General features: G+C 39.2%; 1 pseudogene; it reads right to left on the bottom strand.

Moving 5' to 3' along the window:
• Positions 1 to 1,641: 1,641 nt before the first annotated feature.
• On the bottom strand, positions 1,642 to 10,057 carry LOC122738352 (annotated as a pseudogene).
• Positions 10,058 to 13,321: the final 3,264 nt, after the last annotated feature.

Below are 13,321 nucleotides of genomic sequence, written 5' to 3' on the forward strand. Positions count from 1 at the left end.
GCGGGGGGGTTGACGAGCTATCCTCTGATGTATCTTCCAGCTCTAGGTCTATGATGCTTTATGTTGCTTTTAGGCCATTTCTTATTTGTAAGCTATTGTTGGCAATATGTTCGAGCCTACAAACACCCACCATATGTTGCCTACGTTTTTGCATTGCCTTTGGGAAATGAAAATTTTTTTTTATTCTTCCAGGATTCTGGTGTTCCATGATTCATAGGCACATACTATCAGTCTTTTCAAAATCTATTAACTTGTTATGATTCCCTGAGGCTGACCTCCAGTTTAAAAAAACAAACAACCCCTCCCCCCCAAATAATACAAAACAATTCGATGATGTGATATCCCTATTGACACCAGTTTTTAGGATTTTTTTTGTGGGGGGTCAATTCTGTATGTAATGAAATTACCTGGTAGTGCTTCTTGTCCTGTTACACTTGGCATCTGATCTGGCTATGTTGCCAGGTAGCCTGACTCCTTTTAGGGAGCCAGGATGGATCTTGTACATTATTTCTATGGCTCCCTGAAGCACAGCTTGCTCCAATTGATTTTAAATCTGCCAAAGAAGGAATCTTTATCTCTAGGCTATGCTCAGTATATAAGCCAAAGTGATAATGAAATGCTTCCTGAATAACAAATTCTCATCAGCAACTGCTTTTTTTTGTGTGTGAGACCATTATAACCACAATAATAATCCTTCACATTTCCATAGTCCTTTACACTTTACAAAGCCCTTTTAACATCCTTAATTTATTTGATCTTCATTATGGTTTTGTGAGGCAGGCAAGACAGCAGGGCATGAAATTTTTACCTTCATTTTACAGATGAAGAAACTGAGTTCCAGAAAGAGAGGTTAAGTGATTTGAACAGAGAGAGAGCAGCTTTCAGGTGGTAGAACTAGGACTTTGAACCCTGATTCCTTGTTCAATTCTCATTCAATTTGATTCAACAAATATTAATGAAATACCTGCTATAAGCCAGCATTGGGCTAGATCTTAGCCATACAATTGTAAAAATGAATCAGTGCTACTATGTGCAAGGACCTGTGCTAAGTGCTGTGTTGACAAAGACAAGAACGAAACAGCTCACATCTTCAAGGAACTTAAATTCTACTGGGAAAGATACAATATGTACAAAAGTAATTAACCTCAAGTAACATATAAATTGATTTTAAGAGGAAAAGAGAGTTAATGGTTTCAGGAATCAGGAAAAGTCTCTTATAGATGTCCCTTAAATTTTGTTTTGAAGAAAGCTATGGCTTATTGAATGTGTAGTTGAGTAAGAAGTGCATTTTAGATCCAGGGGACTATTGTGCAGAAATGAATAGGCAAGGGAAGTGACATCTTATAATGGGAAGAGCTTGAAGGTCAATTTGATAGAAATGGAGAGTGAAGAAGGTGGGATAATACAAAATAAAACTGGAAAGGTAGGTAGAAGCCAGATCGCAGCAGGTTTTCCAGTACTTCACAATTACAAGACAAATCAGTTTACTCTGTTGGACAGAATTAGATAGGGCTTAGTGCCCACTTAAAGAAGGGCAAATAGAATTCCTTATTTGAAGGAAGATATTTATTTATTTATTTACTTATCTATCTATTTATTTTTGCTGATCACTATCATTTTAATACACAGCTAAAGGCTTCATCACAGGGCATCTTCAACAGTAAAAAACTCCCAAACAATCCCCCCTCCCCCCAGCCCTGCCAAACCCCACACAGAAATACAAAGACCCAAGGGGAGAGGGGAGCCCGAGGGCAGCTTAGGCCACATAGGCAGTTTGTGCAGGGGCAGCAGGCTCGTGTCGTGGGAGCCCCTCTGGGTGCTGAGCATACCGACTGCCTTCTTGGGTAGCTCTAGCTTCTGGCTGCTGGACACAGGCAGCATCTTCAGCTCAGCCTCGTGGCACGTGGGGCCCAGATTGAGCATCACAAGGAAGTGCTCATTCTGGTCCCAGTAGGGCACATAAGCAAAGAGATCATCATTGGTAGGCAGAACCACAAAGTCTCCATATAGCAGGGACTGCTCCTCCCCGCTGCTGTCACTCAGTTTGTGGAACAGAGACATGAGGGATTGGGTGTTGTCCTTCTGGCCCTTGACAGTCACATTGGGATTTAAAGACACAGAAAGCCCAAATGTTTTTTCATCTCAAAGCATGATGGGGGCTTCAGCCAGCTGTCCAGGGAGAGTGACCGTCTGCAAGCCAATTTCATCCCCATAACTAAAAATAGGTATCCCAGGAAGTGTGAACAGCAACAGGTGATAGAGGCGGAGAAGATGGGTAGGCAAGTGGTAGGTCAAATGGCGACCTGAGAATATGTCCAGCTGCACCAGTGGTTCCCAGCAGCGCTCAGGTAGCTGGTGACCAAGTCCTGGAGCTCTTTCCCTGAGGAGCTTCTGCTGGAGAAGTCTTCCAGATAAGAGGTGCTCAGCAGGTCAGTATCATTCAGCAGGCTCATGATGTTGTGAAGGTCTGAGGCTTCTGTTCACACAATCAGGACCCTGTCATCACTGATGCTGTGAGTGAGATTTTTTTCCACTCAGCCAGGACAAAAGCAGCATCTGTCAGGTTCTTGACATCATGGACCTGGATCCCTTTCACACCGGCCTTCAGCCAAAAGTTCCCAGCTTCCTTCATCTTCTCATTCACTTCTTCACGTAGTTCGGGCAGAAACCAACTGTTCTGACTTCGGTAGTTGGGCATGAGATTTAGGATAATCTGGATGTTCTTTTTCTTGGCTGCTTCCAAGAGTTGGGTGAACTCTTCTTGGGAGCCAACAATGGGATCGATCTGCATCAGGCTTGTCCCAGCAAGGTCATCTTTAAGGTTCTTGTGGATGGGCCCTAATACCAGCTCCTTCACCTTGATGTTGCTCAGGTGATCAAGATGTGCCTGTACCTCCGTCAGACTTCCGGCAGTGGTGACTGAGCCCTGGAAAGCCTACAGGGTGCCAATGCAGTACAGGGCTCCCTGGTGCCACCAGCGGTGGATGGGCAGCTCGTGGCAGCTGGGCGCCTGCACAATGATGACCACGGCGAATAGGTAGAGATGCTGAGGAGAGGTACAGAGATGCTACAGAGCTGGAGGGACTTAGTGAGAGATGCAGAGAGGAGAGCTAGAGAGAAGGTAGAGACACTGGAAGGTCAGTGGGTAGGAGATCCAAGGGGATGCTACAGAGACAGAGAAAGGAGTGGAGCAGTGAGAACGAGAGGGATGCTACGGAGAGCAGGACCTGCCAGACACAGACAGGGACTCGTCTCAGGGTTGTAAGCACAGGCGGTGGTGGCAATGGCAGGAGAAAAAGTAAAACACAGTCAGGTCATATATTTCTTTTCTTTGTATTTAACTATAAGTTTATCCATATAAATAGACCCTTGTGCCTTAATTGAAAAAAAAGGTTTTTGCTCATCAGTCTGGGAGAAGCAGTTGTGGGAATTTATAAACGGCCCATACTAAATTAAAAGCAGTCAGATAGCCTGCCAGAAGTTCACAGATTAGGGCCCAGTTAAATACTTTTTATATTGAATGGCAACGCAGATGGGATTTATGGGCCAGTTATAATTTTCCAGTCCGCTTATAGCTATAATTTTTCAGATAGCTTATAGATATAAGTTATAAGATTACAGATTAGCTATAGTTAAGTTAAAATATAATTTTTACATTGAATGGTGACCACGGCATGATTTACAGGCTAGTTATAATTTTTCAGATTAAGTTATAGTTAATATTTTTATAGCACCACTGCCAAAGTAATCTTTCTAAAGGACAGAACTTATTTTTTCACTCTCATGTATTAAGTCAATAAATATTTACTAGGCAACTACTATAGACAAAGCACTATCTGCATCTGTATCCACATCCACATCTGCATCTGCATCTGTATTTATCTATATACCATATATAAGGTTCTGTGGCAGCAAGATGGTATAGTGGATAGAACACTGCTCTTAGAGTCAAGAAGACTCATCTTAATGAGTTCAAATCTGATGTCAGTTACTTACTAGCTAAGTGACCCTGGGCATGTGACTTAACCCTATTTGCCTCAGTTCTTCATTTGTAAAATGAGCTAGAGAAGGAAATGGCAAACTACTCCAGTATCTTTACCAAGAAAATCCAAAATGGGGTCCTGGAGAACTGGACACAACTGAAAATAATTAAATAAGGAAAATTAGGTACCAAAAATCCGAAGATCAACATGACACAGACTGTAGTTTTTCTTGATTCTCCCCTCCCAGGTGTAAATATCCTCTCCCTCCTCAAATCATCTAGTATTTATACAATATTGTATGTATGTGTAAATGTAACCCTGGGTAGAATTAAATCTTTTAGGGTGGGCATAGTTTCTTTTTTCTCTCTTGAATCCCCAGTGCCTAGCATGTAGTTAGTGTTTAAATATTGAATTGATTGCAAGGAACTTAAAATAGAAGGAGTAGAGAAATATGTATCCAAATAACTTTGATAGAAGAGAAAGTATGTTTAGTGGGGGGAAACAGTTTAGCAACATACATGAGAAATTTTAGGAGGCAGATACCACATCAGGGATGAGGGATGGGGATTGTCAGGGAATGCTTCATGGAAGGAGTGGTACCTTAATTGGGCCGGAGAGAAAGTTGAGGATGGTCATCATATAGATAGATGTGTAGTGGAGTGAGGATCCATTCTAGGGATCTGGAATAACTTCATGACTCAGAGAAGGGAACAGGGGACAAGAGTTGAGGTTTTTAGGGGAAGCTATGTGGTACAGTAGATAAAGAACCAGCCCTGGATTCAGGAGGACCTGAGTTCAAATCTGACCTCAGACACTTGGCACGTACTAGCTATGTGACTTTTGGCAAGTCACTTAACCCTCACTGCCCAGCCTCCCCCCGCCCAAAAAATTTTTTTTAAAAAAGAGTTGTTGAGGATTATGGCTCAAACTTAGAATATACTAAGAGGAGAAAAGTCACATTTATTTGCCAAGTTGGATGCTGCAGATAATAGCAGGAAGAATGTAGAAAGGGAAATATAAGTGGAGAGGACTAATAACCCATAGGATATAATAGGCAAAAAATAGGGCAAAATTGAAACAACTAAACTCAGATATCTATTCATGAATGTGCAAAAGATGGATATGAAATGAACTAGAAATCCTAATATATTCAGCCTTATAGATATTATTTAGCTTTAGTGTGATGAGACTCATGATTGAAATATAATTATACAAGTGTTATATGTTATTCTAAAATAGATTATGAATTATACTTCAATCAAATACCTACCATGTAAAAAACAGAAGCTATTGTTTTATATTACATAGAATACTAGACTTGGAGTCAGGAAGTCCTGGGTTTAAATCCTTACGGCTGTGTCTTGTGAGCTCACTTTTCTCCCTTTATCTACTTCTCATAATCCCTTGACATCATTCTTGCACTTGTCTTTCCTTTACTTTAGTCTCTGATAATGAGGTAACCCTTCTGCTCATCAAGGTCAAGCCCTCTATGTATATCCTTGATTCCATTCCCTCTATTCTTCTTTAGGATATTGGTAATTCAATTATCTCTTTTCTATAATATTCAATAAATCTCTGTCCACTAATTGCTTCTTTTCTGTCATATCCAAGTATCTCCCAACCTTAAAAAAATCCAGCAGTGAGCAAGCCCAGGGTGTTGAGGAATCCACAAGGCACAGAGGCCTTAGAGCAGAAAGCCAATGATCAGACTCCTATACCCCAACACAAGAAGCTTGCAATGGTAGCCCCTGTGCCCCAGGAGCAAATATTAACTTTTTAAGTCAAAAAGTAGTCTGAGACATGAGTAAGAAACAGAAAAGGGTCCTTACCATTAACAGCTTCTATGGTGACAGGGAAGACCAAAACACTCTTTAAAAAAATCCATCTCTAGAACCTACTGGCCCCTTAAATTATTGTGTGATAGCTCTTCTTCCCCTCTTTCAACATATAACATGTACAGTGTTTTGCAAAGTTTAAGAGCTACCTAAATAATAGTTATTATTATTATATAATCAACAAACTCCTGGAAAAAATTAATGATACTTTTGCCTTCCCTTCCTCTCATCTCACATCTTATTCCTTAATCCTTTGAAATCTAGTTTCCGACAACTAATCAACAAACCAATCTCCCCAAAGTTAGCAATGATTACTTAATTGCCATGTAATGCTCATTTTTTAGTCCCTGTCCTTGACCTTTTGCCAGCATTTAACACTATTGAATACCTTCTACTTTTATGTTTTTTTAAACACTATTCTCTCTCCTGGTTCTCCTCCTAGTCTCTTTGCTGACTCATCATTTATATCATGATTTCTAACTCCAAAGTTCTACTCTGGGCCTTCTTCTTTTCTCTTGTCTAGTCTAACTGGGAGATCTTATTACGTCTCATTGGTTTAATTATACCTTTGCTGATGACTCTTCATCTATTTGGAGACCATCACCAGTGTCTCTCCTGAACATGAGTCCCATATCACCAGCTAAGTTTTGGACATTTCCAACTCTATGTCTTAATAAATGTTTCCATCTCAGTATGTCCAAAATAGAACCTACTGTCTTTCTCTCCAAAACTACCACTCTGTTTCAGTACTATATTTCTGTTGAGGGCATTACTACCCTTACAGTCACTCAGGTTCAAAACCCTTTTCATCTTCTTCTCATTCTCCCTCACACCACATATCCCCCTTTTCCTAAAATGCATTTCCTCTTCACCTCCACTTCTTTGAATCCTTTACTTCCATGAAGTCTTAACTCAACCCATTGATATTAATCCTTTTCTGATTGCCGTAGTGTGAGATTTAAAATTGGATACATGAGCATTAAACATCCCCTTTTAACTTTTCTCTCATATATCTCCCAGACCACTAAGAAAAAGAAACTTCTGAGCTTTAATCAGTGAGGGATTAGTTTTTATTGCTTGGGAATTAATTATTAGACAACAAAAGGTGATACCAATTAGGGAAATAGGAAAGTAGAAATACAAATGAATAATCTTAGATCTAAGCTTAGTATATATACCTTTATAAAACTCACTGAATCCCAAACTGCCTGCCAGGCTGAGAACCAGCACACCCAAAAGCTGAACACAAAAGACGTGCACCGCCACGGCTAAGTTGAAAAGCCAGAGAGCGCAAACTTCTGTTCCTCCCTCAGTTTTAAGTTTGCATGCCATGCCGGAAGTTCATTGCCAAAAGGGAGGTCCTTCAAAAGCCGCTTCAGTAGCATACACTCAACTCTCAAATGATTCAGCTAAAACTTCCATTTTTTACCACATTCCCCGCTTTGTTTCATTTGAAAAATGAATGAGTTTGCTCAATGAAACAGCCAAAAATAATATCCTATGCTAATTAATAATATGTTAATATCAATATAGAAAAAAGGAGAGAGAAAAGGTTTGTCCAGAGGGGCAGTCCCTCTTGAACGTGACACTTTGACATTGGTCTTGCAGAGAGAGGGCCTCTGCAGAGAGTACATGTTACAGGTGGTATATAATAACAGAAGGAAATAACAAAAACTAACAAAACAAAACTGTTCATATAAAGTCTCTGAGTTCTCTTGTCTTCTTGAAGTGGTAAGATGTCATCAGGAGGAAGCTGGATTCTGGTCTGGAAAACTGGGCTCTCTTCTTTAACTGTTTGAATTGCTGGATTTTTACTAAACTTTAGCATAGCATTGTCAATGATCAAATTAATAAATTTCATTACAGTAGATACTAATATACTCCCTCCTAAAACTCCTGGTATATTCTCTATGTGCTTCTATATGTACATGTTATCTCCTTCTATAGAATGTAAGTTCATTAAGGCAGAACAATTTCATTTTTGTCTTTGTATATCTCCTGTGCCTCAGCACGGTATCAGGCATATAGTATATATTTAATAAATGTTTTGATAATTGATTAGAATCAACCAAATTTGGCAATTGATTAGGTATTGGTAGAATAAACATCTTTTTAAAATTTTGACTAATTAATAAGTTTCTAATATCTCTTCATTGATCTCATAGGAGAACTCTTCCCTTTTTCTCATTAGTATTATTTCTTTCTATATCTTCAAAATTTAATGCTTAAATGATTCTTGCTCCCTCAATGTTGAATGAATCCATAGAATTTTGGTCATTAGATTTTATCTATCTTTATTCTGAACCTTTTGAAATACACACTCCTAAAATCTAGGATGCACAGAATATTCTTGGATTTCATTTTCTCCTACTTCAAAATTTCCAATATGGTGTGGTCACATTCTCCTAAGGTAGCAACCTCTTCCAGTAGAGTGAACAGATATACTAAATAGTCATTTCCCTTGTTGGTTATTCCATCTTTTGAAGGCTGGAATCATAATTAAAATTTTGTTCAGTGCTGTGATGTTGGCAGGACTCCAGCTGATTTTTGATTATTTGAAGTCTCATATCACTGCTATACTATACTGCTATGTCAGGCTTTTGATCTGTTTTCTAAGCTATCTATTTGCCATTTCTGTCCAGTTGTTCTATAATGTACACCCATGATAATGCCACTTCTGTTTTCCCATTGATCACCCAAATGCCTTCCCTCTCTGGATTCTGGATTTTCTCACATAAGAATATGTTTCTCATATACAATGCCACTCTACCCCTACCCCTTTTTACCTATCATGTTCCTTTTGAATAATGTATATGCTTTCAGAATGAATGAACAATATCTATTTACTAAGCAGCTTTTATCATGTGACAAACACTTTGGTAAGCTCTGGGGATAAAAATTTAAAATCAAGATAGAAAACATATAGAGGATTGATTGTCAAATAAGGGATTATGATCTTGGGAGTCACAAAGATTATATTTAAACAATATAATGGTTTGATAAATGGCTTCGCTCCTCCTCTCCATGGCTTTTAGTGATCTCATATGGAGGATGGAGCAACCATAGAAACAGGAGTGAGTGACAGGGCAAAAGAAAAAAATGGGACATTACCCTCAAGTCTCAGTGATATCTATAAGATCAAATTTACTACTTTGGCTTATGATTTCTTGTTTACCTTGTCACCCATACCTTGTGTATTTTTATGTAGATAGCTGAGGTCAAAGGTTTTTTATTGTTGATTCTTTACTTGGGTTTTGTCTACTCTGAAAATTTTGGATATCACTACTACTATTCTCCTATAATGTTCATATGCATCTATATGCACATACATACATAAATCCATGAGAAAGAGAGAGTTTGCTAAATGTAAATAGATGGTACCTCCTTCCTTTTCAGTTTTAATTCCTTTTGTTTAGATTTATAAAAGACAAGGTAAATATTATCTTGCTGACCCTTGTTAAGTATCCTTCATTACTGGCAAGGCACATATTCCTATATTTTAAGTCATTGTCCAGAAATCCAAATACTGTTCTCAGTCTTCATCTTAACCACATGTTCATTCGCCAGATCCTTTTCTTCTGCATTCCCTTTCTTTCCATTGGCAACAGTGATGTAAACACCATCTGTGTCCCTACAGTGTTCAGTTTCTTTCCCAAGACTTTGTTATCTTTAGCATTTTTTCTAGAGTCTTCCTGACAGCATCCTTTTTGCCAATATGCATCACCAGAATCGGGGAATAGTTATTTAATTTGGCAAGGCTTGAGAGGTTCTCTTTCTTATCTTAGCTAATGCCTCGGAGAGATAGCACATCTTTCTATGCTTGTTATCAGTTGACACAACCTCAGTACCCCAAAAGAAGGAATCAGTAGCCACCACTTCTCTTTCATTTCTGACTCTTACTGTGTGGTCTCTCATCTGACAACACCAGTGCATCCCAATCATCATCATTCCTATAGGCAGTGGCTTTCCCCTCTGGAGGATTTTGATCCCTTCTCATTTGGGAAGAGCTTGCTGCTTGGCTCCAAGGATTGAGTATTGCTTTTTCATTTTCTCCTCTGTGTCATATCTTTTCAACTTCCTCAATGGAGGACTTCAATGATTGTTTCTATGCAGATGACTCTTAAGTCTGGTCTCCTTATCTCTCCTGAGTTCCAGTACCATATCTTTAAGGCTTTTCTGGGCATGTGTACTCGGATGTACAATTAGGACTTTACACCGAACATGTCCAAAACTGGACATCTTACCTAAACCTACTCTCCTCTCAAATTCCATGTTTTTTTCTGCTGATGGCACCACCATCATCCCAACTCATTCAGGTTTGAAATCCCAGAATCAGATCTGACTCCTCTCATTCCTTATCCCTTTACATCTAATGAATAATCAAATTCTGTTGATTCTACTTCTACTAGTCCTCATGGCCTTCATCATCTCTCCATTCACACAGCTACCATCCTATGTTAGACCCTCACAATTCCTTTTCTAGAGTATTGTAATTGGTCTTCCTTCTTCTAATCTCTCTTCTTTTCAGTCCATCCTTCATACTATTGTCAAAATCATCTTTATAATACATAATTCATCCCCCTGCTCAAAAACATTCTGATAATCCCCATTGTATAGAAGGATAAAATACAAACTTGAGTTTAAGGTACTCCAAAGCCAGCCTCTAACCAGCTTTCAAAGATTATGTCATGACACCACTTTATGGTCTTTATATTGCAAACTGGACTTTTATGCATTTCCCAATATCATCCTGTACTTTTCCATTTCTGCTCATTGCTCAGGTCATCATGAATACCTAGAAGATACATTTACTTTATGTCTCTTTGTTGAAATTACTCTCTTCCTATAAGGTCCACCTTATGTGCCACTTTCTCCATGAGACCTTCCCTGGTCCTCCCACTTAAAAGTTTTCTTTACCTCTTCAAATGTTCATATTTTGGGTTCCTCTTTTTGCACATATCACATTCTATCTTGTTTAAATGTCACTTTTTTTCTCTTGGATTCTAAGGTCCTTGAGGGCCAGGACAGGTTTAGATCTTCTTTAGATGCTTAGCTCCTACCCCAGGACCTTGCCCCTTATAGACACAAATAACCATTGATTGTAGTAATGAATGATTCATTGTCCACTGTTCTCCCTATATCTCAGAGTCTGCTAACTGGAATTTCTAGCTAGGAAGAAACTTTACATATATTATTGGAAATCATTTTGGATGTTAACATCAGTGGTGGGTTTCTATCTCATTAATTGTTCCCTTTGTCTTCTCCTTTTTATGAATGTTTTTATAGAAGTTGGTAGAAAACACCAGAATTGAAAACATATAGAATTTTAGAATTGGAAGGGACCTCAGTGGCTACTCTGTGCAACCTACCTGCTATACTATCTATCCGCTTTCTGCTTGACTACCTCCAATGAGGAAGTTTGAACTATCTCCCGAGATAAGTCATTATGCTTTTGGACAATTCTAATTGCTAGAGTGTTTTCCTTTATATTCAATAAATTCATCTTTTTACTACTTCTGCCCCTGGCATCTGATTATTTCCACTGGGGCCCAAATAAAACCAGTCTAATCTATTTTCCATATGACAGCCCTTCAAACAACTATATGCCTATGAGTCTCCTCTGTGATTGGTTAAACCTCCTCAGTTTACCTTATATGGCAACAAAAAACCAAGGTCCTTCATCCTTCTCATTCATCTCCTCTGGATGCTGTCCAACATAAAAATTTCCTTTTTAAATTATGGCACCTAGTATTGCACATAAAACTTCAGTATTGGTCTGACTAGAGCAAGGTACCTCAAGTTAGGAACATTCTTCTCAAATTCAGCTAGTCTCTCTGCCTCTTTTATTTATACTTCAATCCAAGTATTCCTTTATCTTTTTAAGAGGCTGATCTTGTGACTATTACCAATGCTTCTGAAGGGCTATTGTATTTATGAGACTGACATTTTTCTACTGTTTCCAAGAAAAGAAGAAGAACAATACTTTAATTGAAAGAGAGGTTTACACCAGCTAAGAGGAAGTTTGAGAGTTTCTAGAATGAGCTGCCCCAAGATGACATCTTTAAAAAGTGGAACTGACTCCTCCCTCCCTGGGGTAGCTCTATGTGCTTCTTTCTAGAGTCAGGAGGTTGGAATAGAAGGCTTCAAGAGATCCTTCTCAAACATCTTTTTTTTTAGGGCAATGGGGGTTAAGTGACTTGCCCATGGTCACACAGCTAGTAAGTGTCAAGTGTCTGAGGTCGGATTTGAACTCAGGTCCTCCTGAATCCAGAGCCGGTGCTCTACCCACTGTGCCACCTAGCTGCCCCCCTTCTCAAACATCTTAATTGTATATTTCTATATATTCAGAACTTGATCTGTTTTGAGGCAGTGACACATAGTGGAAGGCCAAGCTCAGAGTCAAGAAGAATGGAGGTAAAGTCTTACCTCTCATACATGATAATTATGTAACCTCTCAGCCCATGCAACTCTCTGACACCATAAATGAAAGAAAATTTGATGATTCTTCTTGATCAAAGAAATTTTCTCACTAGAAAGCTCCTTATACCAAAGAAATTATAGGTCTGGACAAAAAGACTGAGGCTATTTTAGGACACTCCCAAGTATAGCCTTTTAAACTGAGAATTCTTATCCTAACTCCCAGCCTTAAAATAAACCAGGCTTACCAGAGCAAGACGACACATTTTCTCAAGGTCCTAGAAATATCCCTGAGGGTCTGGGGAAATCCTTCTGAAATGCTGTTAACTGGAGCCCCTGTTCTATTGTGTTATGTCCCATGTTAACCAACAGGGGTATATGGAATGTTAAGTGAAGACCAGCACCTTTTCTGTGAAGGCTTGCTGAGCTCTTTTTAGGAATGCTTTTCTACCTTTGGTTTCTACCTTTCACCCAACTCTCACTTTTGGCTCCAAGAAGCCAAACCATGTGCAGTGGCCACACCCCAGTAACCCATCTAAGCAGATGGGCTAAACCAGACTGAGGGTAAGTGACAGGCCTCAAACCAATCGACGAGTTAGGGGGATGTACACCCCAAGCATGTGAAGACTTCCTCTGGTGAAATTGGTGGATAGGAATAGTTTCTTCCAATGGCCATGAAGGCAGATGAAGTAGGCAATGTGGAGCACTTGGTCAGACATTGAAGATGCCAAGGTTATCCAATTCATGAGCAAGTCCATGACATCACCTCATGATGTCATTGGTCCTCTTCAAAAAGAAGGATGAACAACAACATTTCACCTCTCAACACTAGGTCTTTTCTCTGGCTGTTCCCCCCGGCCCAAAATGTTCTCCTTCCTCCAGTCTGACCATTGATCTCTTCTTCTTAAATCCCAACTAAATTCCTTCTTCTACAAGAAACCTTCCCCAAACTCTTCTTAATTCAGTGCCTTTTTTTCTGTTAATTATTTCCTATTTAATCTGTATATAGTTTTATTGTAGTTCAGTTGCTTACCCAGGGTCATACAGCCAGTCAGTGTCAGAGGCTGGATTTGAATTCAGATCTTC

The sequence above is a fragment of the Dromiciops gliroides genome, chromosome 2 (assembly GCF_019393635.1).
Source record: "Dromiciops gliroides isolate mDroGli1 chromosome 2, mDroGli1.pri, whole genome shotgun sequence".
Lineage (NCBI taxonomy): Eukaryota > Metazoa > Chordata > Mammalia > Microbiotheria > Microbiotheriidae > Dromiciops > Dromiciops gliroides.